Here is a 20,661-nt window from a genome sequence, read left to right as displayed (position 1 = left end):
GTTTTCCTAATAAATTAGAAGCAATTCTATCCTAGATAAATTAAAACAGGGCATCTCTGAGACCACGGGTTGGGTTTGTGTCCTCCTGCCCTGCAGCCTCTGACTGTAAAGTGGACATCCTCCATTTTCAGTTACTCTCGCACCGTTAACAGGGTAAATGTTTGCGATTAAAAATGTTTCCAACTGTCTTGCTTATAGAGCTAAAAAACATTATTAAATATTATTTAGATTTCTGTTCAGATTTGTATGTCCAGTCAGGAATGAACAGTTTATAGTTCCCCCATCTCCTTCCTTCCTTCAAACAAACAAACAAACAAACAAACAAAACAATACTACTTATGCTAGCTAAAGAAAACCCCTCCCCAAATAAATAAACAATAACCCTTAGCATTCAATGTCTTGGAAATATAGGTACATTGTTTTTACAGTTACATTCTTAATAAAAAGGTTTTGTCTAATCTCATCTACCGACTAATATGGAACACTTCTGGCTTATATAATCTGTGATTTTAAAATCAAATTTTAACAACACACCATCATAGGCTTTTCTGAAGTGAAGGGAGCTTTGAAAACTAAATCTCTTTAAAAAAAAAAAGTGACAAGTGGCAGGGCAGGATGGCGTGCCTCTCTGTTTTAGTGATGTCAGAAACGTTTTCTTTTTCAAATTACTGTATCATCTTTTTCACCAATGTGAGACGGACATAACAGTGGGAGGGAGCAAAAAGAAAGATTCTCTTCCATTCTTTACCTCCTCAAACCCCAAGCCACAAACAAAACCTGCTTCCCACCTACCTCCCAGAGTGGCCCCCAACACGGGTCACTTTCAGTACTGTGGGTTGCCTAGCTTTTCAAGGGGACCAGGCAAGGGCCAGCCTGAGTTAGGAACCCAACAGCCTGGTGGAGGAGGAGGAAACAGGGACCCATCACCTAGAGGCAAACTTAGAGGGAAAGTAACTGTTGAAAGTTTCCAAAGGAGGCTTAAAGAGGCAGGACAGTAGAAGCTGATAGAACCAATTTAATTTTTTTTTCTGAAGCATTGCTAACTTTTATGACTACCCCCCCTTTTTTTTACTATCTGTCTTTGTGCCTCCAGGGCCAGGGAAAGAGCGGGGCAGACCCGAGATTGCTTTCAGAGTTTGGCTCCTCTGATGATGGATTACCATGTCAATTTAAACGGCATAGGATTAATTTGTTTCAATGATTTCTCTTTAGGCTGAATGCCAGGCGTTTTCTATCTCTCCCCCTTGCTCTTCAGAACAACAACGAGACAGAGAGAGAGAGAGAGAGAGAGAGAGAGAGAGAGAGAGAGAGAGAGAGAGAGAGAGAGAGAGAGAGAAAGTCTTTCCATATTTTAAGTTGAGAGACAGTAATGGAAATAGACAAGTCGGGTGTACTGTTGCAACACAGTTATAGGTTTGAGTCTTTTTATCTCTGAAACATACAGTCAGTCACATTAAAATGAAATTGGTCCCAACATTTACTCAATAAGTATGTGTCTTGTAGATAATCCAGTGCAGAGTGCTTTTGACATATAAGAATTTAATTTCTCTTGGACAAGTTATTAGTATAACACATTTAAACTCACCACCTACGATGAGGTGATTGAGATCTCTAACAACCTTACATGCTCATTGCAGAAAAGAGTTTGCATGGAGGGAGGGGAGGCTGTGTAGAATGCGTATTTCACATATGCACACATGCACACATGCAAGCAACACAAGGCACCACGCATGTTTGCACCTGTATCCACACATCTTCTGAGTTCATATGGCCACATTCTTCAGTGATGCTAAAAAAAATTCCATCTATTATGCAGATGTATCTAACCTTTCCAAAAATGAAAATATATACAGTTTTCATTGTTTTTGAAGGATTTCTAAAGTGCACAAGAAAAAAAATGCCATTCAAATTCACTTACTCTGTGAGACCAGATCTATTATGAAGTAGAAAGTGGCACTAGAAAGCACTTAGGGGCCATCCAAAATCAAGCACCGCCCCCTCCCCCCCACACACCTCTTCTCACCTATACTAAACTTACAGCTAGCTAGAGGATGCTGCAGGAAGAATAAAGGCAATGCAAGGGAAACGGTGTACCCCAAAGTGATTCTTTCATTTCCCAGTTTAAAGGGCGTTCCTTCAGCAGACTCCGAAAGATAGGAGAGGGGTTCCAGTCTAAGTACTGAACATCTTGGTAAAACACCACTGTTCCCACTCTCTTTTCCTAACGGTCTCTCCTCATTCCAGGACCACCCCCTCGATGAAAATTTAGCATCATAGTTCAGAATAATAAATTGCATTTGAAATCTGAATACAAATAGATTGTATAGCCTTCCCCCTTTCTCCCAGCCCTCTCAATGCACAGCCCAGCCGCTCTCTATTTGTGTAGCTTCCACTTTGTAAGGACAGACACAATCAGAGGCCAATCAATGCCTGTCAGAACTGAATCTATGCAATTTTAATTCGTTAAAAAAAAAAAAAAGTTGTTGGTTGCTAACCTCGGGGGAGAGACTGTGTATCTCTGAGAAAACAAAATCTTGGAGAGCTCTCCCTGGGAAATGGTGTTACACATGAGCAGAAAATCCAGGCAAGAAAAGCTAATTGAATGGAGAGAGAGAATTAGGTTAAAAAATAGAGTACAATCTAGTATCACATTTTCACTAGTGTAACTTGAAATGAAGGTGTCTTCGAGTCGCCAGTGATGCCAGAGCGTTTAGATGTCGGCCACAGATGGGAACACCTATTGAAATGTGTCTGAAGAAGATTAATAGGCCTTGTCACTGTTGGGAAAGCACTGCTTGGCTGTAACTTTCCACCAGCCCAAGATGAATTACCGATGAATGCTCACTTATCAACCCCATCACTATCGTTCGACACTAAATCAAATTGAGAAGTTATCTGCAATCAGAAAATTTCTTTTTAAAATAGACATATACCTTTAGGCCCCAACTCCTTAATAATCCCACTCACAAAACAATCCCCCGGCCAGAGATGCTTCTTCGGCTTATGCTGAATTATAGCTCAGTAATGAATATCTTTTTAAAGTTCACACACAAATGGACAGCTGGTCAGACTGTGAAGTTTGACAGTATTTTTAATCAGTATGAAGGCTTCTTGGAAGTCATCATTTAATATTTCAGCAAATGTGTTCATTTTCCCTTTTAGATTCCCCACTCCCTTAATGGAAAAGCAAAAAGAGAGTGGATTTGCTATCTTAACTTTGTGACCTCACAGTTATATAATGCTCTCTGGTAATATAAAGTTATGAGAATTTTGAGTTTAGGTAGATAACAGAAGAACAAAATTAAATGAATGGTAGAGAAAGGCAGCCATGTGCAGTTTTTAATGTCTTCATGATGCTGCATGTAGCTCATTCTGGGGATGTGTTGAGACCTCTGTTGGACCAGACATGTAGTCTATGATTGAGCTAAACTCAGTTCCCCCACCTCTGTCACTATGGAGTCCTGGACGGCCTGGAACTCAGAGAGCCTCCTGTCCCTCTCCCTCCAACGCTGCGATTAAAGGCCTGAACCACCACGCCCAGCCTTCATATCTCATTTTCAAGGTGATTTATTTGAGAAGCAAGACAAAGTCATTATCTCCTTTTATTATTTATTAACCAACTCTGAGCATCTAGTGTCTTTCCAACCTTGGATTCATTATGTTTTAATAACACCACCACCTGTTGTATTTTGTAGTGCCTTTGCTATTTACAGAGTGACTTCATGTGCAGGATTCCTTTGGTTTCTACTGAAATTCTGTTCAGGCAGATTTTTTTGAATTTCCATTTTGCTGATGAGTAAACGAGGCTGGGTTGTCTGAAGTCAGGGAGCCTATAGAAACATAGTTACAACTGGAAACTACGTTACTATGTCCTTTAGCTTTCATTGGGGATTTTTTCTTTTACTCGGAGTTATTACGTAAATGCAGAATAAAAATGGTGACAATGTTAATTGCAGCTAACATCTAATATATACCATAACGTGAGCACTAACATGCTATGTAATCTCTGCACAACTCTCTTCAATAGCTCCTGGTATTGTTTCAATAACCCAAGAAAACAAAACAAGGTTTCTAGATTTTAGGGGCTTGTCTAAACCTCACATTGATGAGAAATTGGGGACACTAAGGAATTTTGAATGCAAAGCCAATGATGATGGTAGCTTACTCTAGGTCCCAGTTTTTAATTGAAAAAAAAAATTGAATTGCACTAGGTGGGTCCTAGACATCTCAGTTATTTTCTGAATATGAAAAAAAATTCAGATTCTGAGGCAGTGCAGAATAGTTCATGGGTTGGTCTCTTTGTATTTTCTTATTATTTATTTATGCAATTTGTAGTGCTTGTAGTCAAATCCTAGGGCCTCACATATGCAGAGAAAGCCATGTACCACTGAGCTTCACTGCCTAGCCATGAATCCTGGCTGTAAATCCTGGTTTTGCCAGTTACGAAGTATATGACCTCCATTCCACTGGCCTTTATTTTCCTCCTCTCAAAAATGGGATGATTAGATTCAATGTACCAAACTATGATGTTTGGGGATACTTTTTCTCACTCCAGAGAATGAGGACCGGAACCAAGAAACAATGGCTACAAGACACATTCGCGGCTAGGCAAGAGCGTTAGCTTCCCCCTTCTAGAGACTGTCAATAGGATGCCTCAGCACTACAAGAAATTATTTTATTTTCTTTGCCTCTGGAGAGCATGGACTAGTCATCTCTCAGTACCTCATGGGACTGAACCAAGATCCACGTAGGAAGGTTGTTTAGAACATATGCTCTGTAGATAGTTACACTATATATATATATATATATATATATATATATATATATATATATATATATATATAAATCATTATATATGTATATATATAAACTATATGTAATATATATATTATATATAGTTTAGAAAATAAACAAAAAGAGCCTGTAGCCATTTGGTAAAGAAACAATGTCCTTCCTTCCCCCCTCCCTCCCTTCCTTCCTTCCTTCCTTCCTTCCTCCATTCCTCCCTTTTCTCCTTCCCTCCCTCGCTCCCTTCTTCCCTCCCCTCTCATTCTCCTCTTCCTCTCTGTCTGTCTTGATTTTTTCATGTTCAGACTGATCTCAAATTCTTGATCCTCCACCCTGGGCCTCCTGAATGCACCAGGTTTAATATGTTAAAATGACAATTTGAATGTCAGTTGTTTGAACTCTCTGCTAGAGTAGGCTGACTGGACTCGAAGTAGGGAAGGTTGTTTAGAACATCGTATAATTTAAAATTGTGAGGAAAACTTTGTACCCCCTCCCCCGCTTTTTTTTCCAGATTAGGATTAAGAAGACTCAGGTCTGTAGAGGCATGGGGGACTTACTCAGCTAATTGGCGACAACAGTGAGGTGGGATCCCTTTTCTCTTGGTCCCCAAACCATGAATCAAAACCACTTTGACAACGTCATCTCCCACCATGTTTCTTGTTCAACCAGTAATTTTGGTCCTCTGCTTATCTCTGCGTTACAATTGCTGTTTTTTGTTTTGGTTTTTGGTTTTTGGGGGGGGCGGGGTTCGAGACAGGGTTTCACTGTGAAACAGTCCCGGCTGTCCTGGAACTCACTCTGTAGACCAAGCTGGCCTCCAACTCACAGAGATCAGCCTGCCTCTGCCTCTGGAGTCCTGGGACTAAAGGCGTGCGCCACCACTGTCCGGCTGTTGTTTTGTTTTTGTGATGTGACACTTTGTGTGAGTTGATACCGATTGCAATGTGGAATTTTTTTTTCTAAGTCTCTATCACAATTATTTCTTGTGAAATTTACAAAGCTACCCAGCTAGACAGCCGGGACTTTGATAAAGAATCCCACAGTAAGAATGTTTTGTCAGCAAGGCATGTTACTACACACCTGCAATCTCAGGCCTCTGGAGGTGGAGGCAGACAGATCAGCAGTTCAAGGTCATCCTCAGCTATATAGCAAACTCCAAGCCAGCCTGGGGTACGTGAGACCCTGTGTCCAAAAATAAATCTTTAATTTCTATTAGATTGCAAAAATACTCTGCCCAACCGCTATTTATTTCAGCTCTCCTTTGATAGTTTCTCAGCAAGAAAAGCCTGTCTTTTAAATCTTCCCTTCCCTGTCCCAAACTGTCTTTGCTTGGCCATTGCCTGCTTTGGGAACGCCCGTCTGGGTTTAATCAGAAGTTACAAGACAAAATGTGCATTATTAAGAAATATAAATATTTTCAGAAGCAATTAAAGGGATGAAAGATTGATTCATCGTGTAGATTAGACGTAATTTGAAGCGGCTTGTTCTAATGAGAGCTACTGGGATCGAAAGTCAGGAGCTGGCCTGGCCACCAGTTAGAAACCCCAAGCATTCGAGTTACCTGTCAGCAATTCACATTCGAGATATGCCCAGACACTTTTTTTTTCTTGCCAGTCTCTGGGCTGAAACTCCTTCCTTACTCCCCCCTAGGGACTTGTAATAGTCACCTTTGAAAAATCATGACTAATTCTTTCTTCTCTTTAGCGATCAGAAGGGACTACCTTCCTTTTCACAACTCCAGAAGTTGGCTTAGCATTAACTTTCATAAGAACATTTTGGCCTGGAGGCATCTGTATTACAATTTCTTTCTTGGCTTAATAAACGGTATCATATTATCTACCTGGTCAATCTCTATTGGCTTTCAAAATTGAGACATGGAAAAACCTAATAAGCCTCATTAGGAGATCTGATTTAAAAAATCAAAACAAAACAATACACACACACACACACACACATACACACACACAAAGGCTGTCTCATTTAGCCCACTGCTTTGAAACATCCCAGCTCTGAGAGCTGGGTGGCCAGGATTTGAATACAGGTATCCTAATTTGAAATCTTTGTTAGTCTGGTAGTTCTGGAAAAAAAGGGAGGGGGGGGATTGTGTCTAATATGTAGGTGGAATCTTAATACACAGGGGATCAAAACCTGATTGTTGTATTTTGTTTTTATTTTCTTTCTTTCTTCCCTTTAATCCCACCTTTTGTCCCCATGGCTGTGTGTGAGAGATGGCTTGATTTTCTAGAGATGCTTCACCCATCCACAGCTGGAAGTCCAAAGAGGACCGTAATGTCTTTAAAATCAACACAAGTCCGGGAGCCTGAGAGAACAAGTTTTCCTTTGTTGTAGGGGATAGTATTATTTGCTGTAGGTTTTTTGATATACATTCTAAATTAGGCCTGCAAAGGCATGCTTCATCTTTAATTCATCACTCTCAGCTGAAAGAGATTAGCAATGTCTAGCACGCACCCCTCGTATGGTGCTGACCTCATCAAGTATGGCCTGAAATTAATTAGCCTCATTCATTCCAAATGGAAAAGGATAATGGAGCAGCGTCTTAGCGATGACCATCACACATTGTATGCAGCATATTTAAAAGGCCTCGATTTTCAAACCATGTAGATTAAAATTCTTTCCAGAGCTCACAATATGCCTGAGTTATCGCGGACCTAGAGCAGAGCCCAGGTTTTGTGCATGCGTGGTAGTGCATGTGGCGTAGTGCATGTGGCTTGGATGTTGCATGGGTCTTTTGCCCGTGTCTGTTAGCTATGTCTGCTTTCAGGGGGATTTGTTCTCCGGAATCACACCTTGAGTGCTTGACCAGTAAAAACCTGACATACAATGCCGTGTTCAATGATCTGGTCCCCTGGTCAGCATGCTAAGTGCATGCTTTTGATCGCCAGTGGGAAGAAAAGGACGAAAGAAACACTGTAGCCATTTTCCACCAAAATCCTTGTCGGCCTCTAATTTGGACACAGAAAAGTTCCTTAAAGAGAGACTCAACTTTTCTATTTTGAGTTATTTTTGAGACTTTCTATGTCTTTTCCCAGTCTTTACTGTTTTGATCATATTTTAAAACTTGACCAAGGATCTAGTTAGAAAACCAAATCCTTTCAATTTACCATCTTACTAAGATTAGCTGATGTTTTTCCCCTTCTGGGGATTGACTAAGAGAGGTCAAATTTTTGAATATCAAAACTGCTTTCTTTTTGAGCCAAAAAAAATCTTGACTCGAGTTCTTTGGGATCCTCAAAGACATTGTAAAGTTTATTTTTATGAACAGTAGTTTGCAACTATAGATCAGAAGAAGAAAGAACCCGGGACTTGGTGTTTTCAGTTTTTAATTTTTAAATAGTATGAAATATAGTCGGTTTCTGAAAAGGCACCAGTAGTATTTTCGTGGCCAGGATCTTTATATAGTGTACATTTCTTAAGAAAAGAATTATCCCAGAATAACTTTGTCTGCTGAAATAAAGAAATAGCTATTCAGTGTAATATAACAGCAAAGCTTCCATTTAACTTTCTGAATCAAACTCACAGTCTTAGGGGAATAATCTTTTCAGAGCTCTTTGATGTACTAAGCCTCACATATGTTATTTAAGATTATTTTGTCTTATGATACAACAAAAATTGAAAGTGTGCTTCTTCTCTGTCTATAGACTGAAGAGGTAAATTTTTTTTTCCAAGCTCACTTTTGCTCATCATTTCAAGGAAGAAGTCCTTTTTAATCTAATGGTCAGTATCATCTATGTGCAGGAGCTCACCAATTGGGGACAGTGAACCTATCATTTGGATATAAAAGATTTACCTTTAAATCTTCCCAAACCTCTAGCATATAATTGGAGGAAATTAGCCAGCTTAAAGCCTGGGCTTCTGCTCTCTAAGGGAATAAGATGTGAAAGATGAAGAAAGATTAACTTATACAAATTTGATTTTAAAGTCACAGTTTAACAGAACCTGGCTAAGCAGTGACATGGCGCAGAATTTTAAAGGTTGAGAGAAATAGGTAAATTGCAAATTATCATCTAGTCAACTTGGAGTGTCATGACAAATAAATGCAACTGTAAATAAAGAGAGGTATTCAGCAGCAGTAGTTACCCACTGAAACACATGCTATAAAACATATTTTCCTAATAGTAAAATTGATATTAGATTTACTATTGAGACAAAGGAATGCAAGCATTATGTACACTGTAGTTTGTTTTCATAAAGCATCTCTCACATTTTACTTAAGTTATTGTATTTTTTAATCAACAGAGGTAGAAATAGCAGGCGTGCTCTAAAAATAAGGATTAGCTTCATGAAACATGAGTTCATTCAAATAATAAACTCAAAGTAAGATTCAGACTAACTTACCAAATCTCAGTTGGTGCTCATGTGAAACCACAAATCTTTAGCCTTTCAGCATTTGAAAGTGGAAAAGAGTGCCATTAAAATTCAAACGAGTTTGGAAATATACCCATACTTGGACTCACTGACATTGAGGTAAGCTGCAGTTCCTGTTTGGGTTCATGATGAAACTTTGAGGCTAAAGAGCTGATGATGAATAGAAGTTAGCTTAGGCTAGATGGAACTGGAAGATGTTTTTGGAATGTATTTGCCTTACTTGTCATTTCTTGAAATTCATCTGGAGATGAAGAGAAAAATGGTAGATGAACAGAACTTCCAGTGATGTGTGTGGAAAAGGCTGAAGAGGAACAACAGGAGAGAAAGTCCTTGTCTTTGAGTTGGTAAACACACTTGCCATTTTTGTTTCTGAGATACTAGGGTTTGAACCCAGGACTTTGAACATACTAGGTGATCATTCTGCCGTAGAGGAAAACTTCTAGTTCACAGAACATTTTTCAGCAAAGAGAACATGGATGAGAAATTATCAGCTAACATCTCAAGGACACTTAATCAGCCAAGGCCCTGTGCTGAACTGTTCACTAAGGTAACTTGTTTTTTCACCCCAGATGCCAGGAAAACATTACTATTTCCACTCTTCATTGGAGGATGTTGAAGCTTGGGGGATGCTATGCAAGTTGCTCAAGGTCACACTACTTATACAGATGACCCGATCCAGCATGTCCCATTTTGTCTCCCAGTGCTTGTGTCCAACATGTCTAGTGCTAGACTGCTTGTCAAGAGAAAATGTAGTTATGTCATTGGTGAAATGAATTGCTATAGACTATGCATGGGAGAGAACTTTCCATTTCTGGATAACTACAGAAAATAGGAAGCATTTTCTGGGGAAAACAAAACAAAACAAAAAACAAACAAAACAGAAGAAAGGTATGTGTGTCTTCTCTCTCATCTTCTGGTCCCTCAGGTCAGAAGGAAGGGGCTCCACAGTCCTCCCATGAACCTTCTCTAATCTTCCACCAGGCAAATTGGACTAGATATATGATGACACACGTGCATACACACACACACACACACACACACACACACACACACACACAGAGAGAGAGAGAGGGGGGGGGCGTGGATTGAGAAACAGAATGGAATTTAAAGAACAAGTCTTGCCAAGACATTGACTTGGAAGCAAAGATCAAAAAAAGAGAATGAGAAGTCGCTGTCGGAGCAATGGTTAACAGAGACTTGATTACACACTCTGGAGACAGTCAGCAGAAAAATGTGACTAGGGAAATTTTGAAGAAGCAAGAAGGCAGGCCTGAGGGGAAAAGAGAAAGAGAGAGAGAGAGAGAGAGAGAGAGAGAGAGAGAGAGAGAGAGAGAGAGAGAGAAAGGGAGGGAGGGAGGGAGGGAGGAAGAAAGAAAGAAAGAAAGAAAGAAAGAAAGAAAGAAAGAAAGAAAGAAAGGAAGGAAGGAAGGAAGGAAGGAAGGAAGGAAGGGAATTTGAAGGCACTCTGAGATTTTGGCACTGCCTTGAAAGACTCACAAAGAAAGCTGCACTTTTTTTTTTTTTTTTTTTTTTGCTTTTTCCTATTGAATTCTATCTCTGCTTTGGAGAGGGCTCAGAGAGTTTACATGGCCTGTCCTCCAAGAAATAGCCTAAATCACTGAAGAATCCTTCCCAGTCTTTCTCCTGAACACCTCACTGTCTTCCTCACGTAACGTGAGAGGCACAACTTCATCCTGAAAATGATGCCACAGAACAACTGGTTTAGGTTAACGTCATGACCGTGCACGCTGTTAGCAGAATGCTGGGCTAGGCTGAAGTCTGGTCTCGATAGGAAATCTGCCTGTTGTCTTGCAGGTGGTGTTTGGTCTGCACAGCTCGGCCGAAACTGTTCACGTCGATTAAGCACACTTCCACCCACTGGGATGGGAGATGAAATGAGAGGGGATGAACATGAGAAAAAAAGTGGAACTCTACAAAGAGGTTCTCACACCTCCTGTGTCTCTACCTGGCTGTTTCTAGGGGCCTTAGTGTTGATGAAAAGACTGAATTAACACTCCAAACTGTTCTCTGCCAATTGAGAAAAGTTCCAGATTCCTTAAAAAGCATGCAGAGCCTCTATCTGGAAAGGGGTAACAGCATTTGGGACCAATTACCTGGATTAGGAGGCCGCAGAGATCTGTTTACACTTTGTAGCCCAGGGCCCTTTGGCGCTGGTCCACAAGCTGGAGAGTGTAAAGGGCAGGAATTTCAGCCTAACGTTGACTTCCCTCTTGACCTGTGTGTCTGAACCAGAGAAAAGCAGGTAGAGACCCTGATGTCACTTGCCTGAGATGTCCAGCAAGTCGGACACAGAACATTGTCTTCCAGAGAAAGGAGTTGACACGGAGGTCCCCTGCAGTGAAAACATGGGTTTTCATCACTTAGTCAAAGTCTGACTGTGAGTGTTGTGTCAGGGTGTGGCTTTTCAGCTTGATGCTCCTCAAAAATGATTTTTGCAAAAGAAATTAGGAGTAATGGTATCCTGCCATCTTTTGCTTAATTGCTATAACACTTTGATTTAACTTTGTTTTTGAATACCTTACAGGTTAGCCAGTGGCCAAGGGTAGATAGTGAGGTTATTACCAGTGCCATTGAGAGTGTGCTTAGAATAAGATGGTGGCAAACACAGAGATTTTAATTATTATTAACATTATTACTGTTATTATCAGAGACAAGGTCTCATTATGGGGCCCTGGTTGGCCTGGAATTTGCGATGTAGACCAGGTAGACTTTGAATTCACAGAGATCTGTCTGACTCTGCCTCCCAAGTGCTTAGACTGAAGGTGAGCACTACTGTGCTTAGCAAATACAGACATCTTGACCAAAATAGAATCGTCTAGAACATTGGGTCTCAATTCTGAAGTTGACAAATGTTTAAACTACACGAGATTAAGATGCAGGTTCCTCCCTCTTCAGAGGACAAAATGTACTCATTTTTCAGAACTTTGGTAATTTCAAAATTGTTTGAAGGTACTTAGCTTTCTTTAACGTAATCCTGAGGCTAGTGGCTTGACCTTGCTTGTTGAAATGTTCACAGAAGTGAAGAAGCATGAAGAATAAAAAATATCCCTCCCAGAAGAGCTGACTGCCAACTGTAGCGGGGTTGAGGAGACAGGCCCAGTTTCGCCTGTGATGAGAATGTCTGTGTGCATGATTTTAAGCCAGATCACCCCAAATACCACTGGTAGACTGATAAATTGGAAATAACCACAGGTAGGAGCTGGGTTCTTCCTTATAAAGTTCTTGCTCTCCATTTTTCTTAAGAAAAAAAAAAAACTTTCTTTTTTTAAAAAAGCAGTAGCTTTTCTGATATTTTAAAATTTTATTTTGTGTTCCAGGCATGGTGGTGCACACCTTCAATTCCAGCATTCAAGAGGCAGAGACAGGCGGATCTCTGTGAGTTCACAGCCTGTCTTGTCTAATCACCAAGTTCCAGGCTAGCCGTTGCTACATAGTGTGACTCTGTCTCAAATATGTGTGTGTGTGGGGGGGGAGGGAGGAGAGAGGAGAGAGGGAGAGAAAGAACCATAGGGTGCATGGGGAAGTTAGAGAAAAACTTGGGGTAGGTTTTCCCTTTCTACCTCATTGAATCAGGGTCTCTCTGGTTTGTGTACTGCATGTGTACACTACTGGCCTGATGTCTGAGTGAATCTCCTTCCTCTGTTGTCCATCTCCCTCTACGACTGCTTGGAGTACAGGTGGGTGCACCAGCTTTTTACACAGGAATTGAAGTTAGTTAAGCTTGCTGGAAATTTTACCTGCTGAGCCACCATCCCAGTCCTCTAAAATCCTTTGGAAGGACTCAGATGAGGAACTGGAAAGATAGTTTAGCAATTGAAGAGAGCTTCTTTTCTCTGTTAGGTAGCCCACGTTTAGTTCCCAGCACCCATGTGGAGTAGTAGCTCACAACTCCCTGTAACTCCAGCTCCAGGAGTGGTCTCCAATGCCTTTGATCTCCGCAGGCACTTGCACACATGTGCACACAGCCTCACACAGACACATGCATGGGCACAATTCATAAAAACAAACCCTGAGATGAAGAACTTAGATTGAACCTGGGATGCGGACTCTTAGAGACATTTTGATCCCGTCCTTCAGTGACACTGAAGGAAATGATACTGCTCCATCCTTCACACTTTAACATCCATCTGGTTACAAAACCCCAACTTCTTCCACGGTGGGTTTTTCTGATCCTGGCTTATCTCAACATTTTACCATTCTCTACAATGTCAGAACCCCTGACATTCACAATTAGCTTCCAAATTAACTTAGAAATGATAGTAAGCTCTCAGCCAAATGATGAGGTGGCCACTGGGGACCAGACCAATTTCCTAGAATAAGGTTAGGACCAAGTTGCTGTGTGGTGATGCTAAGGTGGATCCTGTCGAAGTGCCTATTCTGATGTGAGCAGGAATTCTGTGTGACACTAGAGATAACATCTACAGTTCTACATGGTTAGTTGGCATGCTGATATTCCTTTACCTGTGAAACAGTCTTCAAATAATGTTTTTTTTTTTTGAATTTAAGGTTCTATAACAGAATCGAGAAGGTGTGGACACCTACCTGTGGGCTGAGGCTTGGGAGACATTGTTTCAGGTTCCTGCTGAAGCCAGAGTTCTGGAGACAGACAGCCGTTCAAGGAAATGAAGGTAGATTTGGTGAATTGCAAATTCCAAGCAGGTAACATACATGTGTGAAGGCCTGGACCGCAGCCACTAGAGAGACAGAGAGGAAGGGTCACTCCTACAGCCACCAGTCTTAGAAATTCTTCGATGGCTTTGGTTGTGTATGGGAGCAGAAATCACACTGGGCTGGAGTCTGTCCTCAGAGGCATCAGAGCTGTTTTTCCCTAGGAGAAAATTGTCAATACTTAAAAATAACAGGCACACTTCTGGACCCACGGTTTTTGTTTTACTGGCTCCGTTTCTTAGCTCCCCACAGGACCAGGCCTACGGCTTTCTGGAGTTGGCTTGGGTTGCCAGAGTATCTTAAGAGGTCTCTTGAAACAAACAAAATACTCAAAACTTCTGTGGCTGTCACAGACAGTGTCTGTCCTGATACTGGCTTTACACAGAGCCCCTCATGGGAAAGAACCCCTGCATCCTGGAGTCAGACGCCAATCATCTTGGGCATGTACAGGGGATTTAATGCTTTTAAGAGTGTTTCATGTTTATCCCCATTAAATTTCAGTTTGCTTTGGATTTTTGGGAGCTTCTAGAATCTATCACTCTCATCTTTTGTTGCTTTACAGACCGACTAACACTAATCCCCCTGCCCCCATAGTTTTGCTCAACTCCTAAACTAAATTTTGGGCATATCAGGGTTTCTGGAGTTTGCAGGGTTTTTATGGTAAAAATGAGTGCATGTTGACTCTGTCAGCTCTTAAGGAGTGGTTAACAGAATAGTCTCCAAAGTGAGATTTGCTTGGATTTAAATCCTGGGCCTGCCAATAGGCCATGCCTGCTGGCATCTTAATTTATGTGTGACTCAGTTTCTCCATTTGTAAAATGGAGATACTGGTAGAACTACCTTATGCACTTATTTCAATAATTAAATAAATTAACATATACAAAGCACTTACATTAGTGCCTGGGACATGATGTGCATTATTTACTATAAAGATAAGATAAATTGAGACTGGATCCTAAGAATGAGGGCAATGTCTTGTTTATAACTATCTTCTGAAAGATAAAGAAATGTATTCGCTGTCAATATTCTGAGCTTTTGAATGAATAATTTCCATAGTGGTAGCAGCAGGTTATGGTGATACTTTATTGAGACCTGTAGGTCTGTATAGACAAGCAATGATGAGGAGGTCATGTGGTTGGGTTTAGAACCAATGAGAAGGCAGAACAGAAAGGCAATAAAAAGACAGGACACAGGAAGAAGGTCTCTCTCTCGGGAAGGACAGCAGCGAGTGGTAAGATAAGGTGGTTTTAGCTCTTGGCTACTGCTCTGATCTCTGGGCTTTTAACTCTTTATTTGGTTCCATTTTTCTTATTTAATAAGACCGTTTAGATTTATATCTACAGCAGATAATCTAATCAGCTTTGTAGTTTCTAATGCTAACAGATATTCAATATGTTATTCAATCAATCAATCAATCAATCAATCAATCTTGGGCTAGAGAGAAGACTCAGCAGTTAATGGTGTATACTCCCAGACCTGATGATCTCAGTTTGCTCCCTGGGACCAACATGGTGGAAGGAGGGAACAGACTTCCATGGGTTGTTTTTGGAGCACCACACATGTACTATGGCTCATGTGCATGGATACACTCACACATAAAAGAAAAAAAACTAATAATAAAGAGGTAATCTTAAGCTGGGCATGGTGGTACATGCCTTTAATCCTAGCACTAGGGAGGCAGAGGCAGGAGGATCTCTGTGAGTTTGAGGCTAGCCTGGTCTACAAAGGAAGTTCCAGGACAGGACTCTGTTACACAGAGAAACCCTGTTTTTTTTTTTTTTTTTTTTTTTTTTTTTTTTTTTTTTTTAAAGAAAACAAAACAAAACAAAAAAAGAGGTAATCTTGGCCATGGAAAGAGAAGCATGTATGTTGAATATTGGGCCCCTCCATGGTGATCGGTTTTTTTTTTTTTTTTCCTGTGAGAGAACACCAGTAGGGTCTTGTACATACTAGACAAGTATTTTGCCATTGAGCTACATTCCCAGCCCCAAACCAAGTATCTTTACCAAGGCCAAACTATTGTGTCTCTACTCGGCTGAGGAAACCAGAAAAGTCCTGCATGCAAGTCCAGTCTGAATTCAGAGAATGTATTCTGCTCAGGCTGTGCCTTTAGTAGGCTGCGCAAAAAAATGTGAGGTATTTTTAACATGAAAAGGACCTGAACAAGAATGCTAGAATTTCTGAACAAGAAAAAGTCTTTTGTAGATCTTTATTTTGCTTAAATTTTGTACATTTCTAGGCCATAGGAAGATGCACTTAAAAATACGTGCTTGGAAGAAAACTGTCGAAAGTGTCATCTACCGCGTGGGCGTCTCTGCGCCGTCCTTCCCTTCTGTAAACACCAACTGAAGCTGCGACCTGGGAGTTCCTGAGTAAGTCCACAGCAGCACAATTCTCTCATCGCTTTCACAGCTGTGTGTTAAATCAAGTTCTCATCATGCTAGGAGTGTCAGTCTTCTAGAGACATCTTTTTACAGGCAGCTCGCTTTGAATTCCCGTCCTTGATAATTTCGACAGGTTGGGTATTTCTATATTACTACAGTGGAGCTCAAAGAGTGAAACTCCTTTGTACGTGTTCAATAGGTACCCTCCGACAAACTCACCTGCTGCCCGGTATGGGAGGAGCTTTTCTGTGGAAGCAGAGGCCACAGGTAACATGATACACAGTTGTTGTGTGTGTAACGTGCTAATACTTTTGACAGCAACCATCTGAAAGGGGTGTAGCAAGTCATTTGGAATTTGTACACAGACGGCCCTATCCATTACACTCACCCGTATCATACCCATAATCTCCAAGGGCAGAGATGTGATTACAGTCGGCAGGCCAAGATCTTCTGCGCTTACATACCCACTGGCTGTGCTGGGGAGGGACATCAATGGAAGTTTTCAGCAGCATAAATTCCGTCCAGTTCAGTCGTGACCACAGCAGGGCCCAGCTAAACAGAGGGACCTGGCTGTGTGTTAGAAAGGCCGAAGAAGAACAAAAAGGCGGCCAGTTTTCAGAAGAAATTTTATCCCCGGAGCATTAAGAACTGTAGTTGGAGACTCACCACCCTCTATTCTTGTCCCACCACCTGTGGACCCCAGGCTAGGTCCGGAAGCAGCTGAAACTGAGTCATATTTTTAAAAAATGATGTGTTCTTGACTCTGAAAAAAGTACAGTGGGTTAATTTGAAAAAAAAAATGAATAATTCAACATAGAATCATGGGCTTTTTTGCATAGTTTCCTGTATGAAAGCATTGCTTTATTGTTGTTAAGGGAAACTGGTACATGTAATTCCCTGAGAGCTCTCTGCATAGATGCAGCCATGTATTTCTTTCTTTTTTTCTTTTTCTTCTCTTTTTTCTTCTTTCTTTCTTTTCTTTTTTTTTGAGACAGGGTTTCTCTGTGTGGCTTTGGAGCCTGTCCTGGATCTCACTCTGTAGACCAGGCTGGCCTTGAACTCACAGAGATCTGCCTGCCTCCGCTTCCCGAGTGCTGGGATTGAAGGCATGCACCACCACTGCCCGGCGCCATGTATTTCTTTTAAAGAAGAAAGCAACAGCTCAAATTAGCATGTTTGCAGAGGGCACTTTCAGTGTGTGTGTGTGTGTGTGTGTGTGTGTGTGTGTGTGTATGTGTATGTGTGTGTGTGTGTGTGTGTGTGTGTGTGTGTGTGAGAGAGAGAGAGAGAGAGAGAGAGAGAGAGAGAGAGAGAGAGAGAGAGAGAGAGAGAAAAGGATTGATGATTGTAATGTGACAATTTCTATTTGTATAATAATGTCAGCAGAAATAGAACAACATGGACCAGTATGATGGTTCAGCAAGTTAAGCCACCACACCTAATGACAGGAGTTCTGTCCCCAGGATCCACATGGTGGAAGGAGGGACTCCTGCCAGGAGACTCCTGCCAGTTGTCCTCTGACCTTCCCCTGCATGTGTTTGGAAAGAGTGCTCCTCACATCCCACACTCACAAAATAAATAAATAAGATATGCCTAATTTTTTTTAAAAGAAAAAGCAGGCTTACTATGACCATAAATTCAGGATATCAATCAATCTCTAAGTGGGAGATAAAGTTGATGTCCATATATCCAAATCTAAGACTCTCCATGTAATGCTAACAAATGCCAAGTTCACAGCCTACACACGTGACACTAGGTTTGTTATTTATATCTTATCAACCATGTAGAACAATATTAAGGCAGAAATCTGTATTCTACCTCTCACCTCACATCTCTCCATGTTTACTTAGACTCTCAAATTCTGCCCGATTTTGTGTACATCCAGCCTAAGAGAAATCCTTGAGAAAAACAAGGTACCCCCTCCCTTTTTTGTTCACATTTTGCCCCCAGTTTTTGGTGTCCCTTCCTTCTCCCCTGCATGTGATATCACAGGAGTGTATGAGCTGCATCAAATTGATTTAGGACACCAAGCATTTTCTTAAAAATTAAATTCTCCGTGAAAAACGTAACAGGACCAGCAGCATCCAAAAAGCATTATGGGAAAAATGCCAAAGGTTGAGCTCGAATGAAGGCCGAAAGCTTTGTGTCAGGGAGGAGGGGAAAAGGATCAGACAAGAGAAACGAAAGGAAAAGCAGGGCAGCAGGGGAGGCATGGTGGAGAGGAGGGACCAAAATTAGAACAAGAGGCGCTGTTTATTAATAACCTTACTGACCCACAGGCCCCTGACACAAAATACATTAAGGATTCTTGGGACACTCTGACCTGTCACTCACAGGACGAGCCAATGAAATGGTGCTAGAGACTGCAAACGTTCTGACAACAGATGAAGAAGGAAAAGATAAATCAGAATAAGGAGAGACATAGAGTCAGAGCATTACAAAAACCCTTGTGGTGGTCCATGGTCCCTTTTCATCCTCTCCAGCACCCACTCCAGGCTGCTACCTTCTGCTGAAACTCCAGACAAGTCAGGAAGAGCAAGTTACTGTTCTCTGGGTAGCCAGAAGAATATGCATCCAGGGGCAGAATATTTAGAAATGATAGAAACCATGACGAAGTAACCCCAAGTCACCTCTGCTCCTGCCTCTGTGATGTAGTTATTCCTAACATGTTGGTATATACATCCTGACCTTTTCCATCTGATTTTTTTCTGTCTTCTTAAGACAAGGTCTCATGTAAGCCAGGTTGACCTTCAACTCACTCCATAACTGAGAGTGACCTTGAACTTCCTGATCCTCCTGCCTCCACTTCCCAAACACTAGGATTACCAGTGTGTATCAACCACATCTAGTTTCTTTTTTATAAAAGTAAATTTGCATGTTTTTAAAAATTGAGATTGAGGCTGTTCTATATAGTCCATTGATCTATAAGTGCTTTTCCTTTTTGTAAGCTATAATAAATATTTGCACATAGTGACAATACTATTTTAGGCATGTTTTATATCATCATTATATCTTTACATGTAGGTCCTGGAATTCTTTGGTCTGGGTAGTTATGCCATTTGATTGTGATGCTGGGACTAGATCCAGGGATTTATGGATGCTAGGAAAGCGTCCTGTCACTGGGCTACATCCCAGTCCTATCATGGCATTTGTAATTGCTGCTTTCGTAAAACCTTGTGTCTCTGTTTTTCTGGATACACTGCTATAGGTGAGACTCTTGGGTGGAAGCTTGCTTGCCTGCCTGCTTGCTTTCCTTCCTTCCTTGCTTCCTTCCTTCCTGAATATTTGCAGAGATGCCCTCAAAAGTTTATATGCCTTCTTACTGTTTCACATTAATGGGACTGCAGATCTTCTTAAAGACAGTCTCAAAGTGTAGCCCAGGTTGGCTTGGAATCAGTAGATAGCCCAGGCTGGCTTTGGACTTTCAGCAACCCTCTTCCATCAGTCTCACGTTACTGGAGTTACAGCCGTGTACTGCCACACCCAGCTTTCTTTGCCTTTCTTAGTGATCTGCCTTGTTTTTATGAACATAGTGTGATTACATGCTCTGAAGCTTTTACTTAACTTGTGCCTGCCAGTTCTATGGTGATTTTAAACTACACATTTTTAAAAATGCAATATTGCGTTTATTATTAATATCTAACATTAATCTGTAATCTCAGGGCTCAGGAGGCTGAGTTAGGAAGACTGCTCAGGGTTCAAGGCCAGCCTGGCAGACAGTCAGTTCCAGGTCTCAAAAAATCAACCAATCAATCATTTCAATCACTCAATCTTAAATTTATTAGCCCTGTTGTAGAATATTATTTTAAGATGTGTTACATTTGTTTATGCTGTGAAATATTTGTTTCAGTGATGCAAACTTGTGTTGCATTCTTTTATGTTGCATTTGTTTAACTCTGTGAATCTGTGTTACTGTGCCTGTCTAAAATACCTGATTGGTCTAATAAAGAACTGAAAGGCCAATAGCAAGGTAGGAGAAAGGATAGGCAGGGCTGGCAGGCAGAGGGAATAAGCAGAAGGAGAAATCTGGGAGGAGAGATCAAGGAACGAGAGAAGGAGGAGGGCTCCAGGGGTCAGTCACCCAGCCACCCAGCTACACAGCAAGCCATGGAGCAAGAAGTAAAAAGTATACAGAAATAGAGAAAGGTAAAAGCCCAGAGGCAAAAGATAGATGAGATACTTTTAGTTAAGAAGAGCTGGCTAGAAATAAGCCAAGCTAAGACCTGGCACTTCTAAGTAATAATAAGCCTCCACCTCCGTGTGTGTATTTATTTTGTAGCTTGGTAGCAGGGCCCCCAAAAGAACAAAGAGTCAAAAAGTAAAAAAAACCAACAACATACCCTTCACTATCTGATATTGGGGACACTGTTCTGTCTAAGCTTTTAGCTGTTGATATGTCTACGTACATTTGTGA

General features: G+C 41.1%; 1 long non-coding RNA gene across 3 annotated transcripts in view; it reads left to right on the top strand.

Annotated features, from left to right (window-relative positions):
• LOC131918875 (uncharacterized) overlaps positions 1-20,661 on the top strand; it is a 35,011-nt gene that overhangs the window by 9,924 nt on the left and 4,426 nt on the right. Inside the window, exons 2-7 of one of the 3 annotated variants that reach the window (XR_009381113.1) lie at positions 12,212-12,387; positions 12,513-12,570; positions 12,769-12,872; positions 13,702-13,823; positions 16,103-16,235; positions 16,447-16,514. This is a non-coding gene — a long non-coding RNA (uncharacterized LOC131918875). The remainder of the gene's footprint in view (positions 1-12,211; positions 12,388-12,512; positions 12,571-12,768; positions 12,873-13,701; positions 13,824-16,102; positions 16,236-16,446; positions 16,515-20,661) is intronic. The other 2 variants (XR_009381119.1, XR_009381118.1) reach the window with 2 other exon arrangements.

This window comes from Peromyscus eremicus, chromosome 1 (genome assembly GCF_949786415.1).
Source record: "Peromyscus eremicus chromosome 1, PerEre_H2_v1, whole genome shotgun sequence".
NCBI lineage: Eukaryota > Metazoa > Chordata > Mammalia > Rodentia > Cricetidae > Peromyscus > Peromyscus eremicus.
The sequence above is the reverse complement of the archived record's forward strand: the minus strand, read 5'-3'. Positions and strand labels throughout refer to the sequence as shown.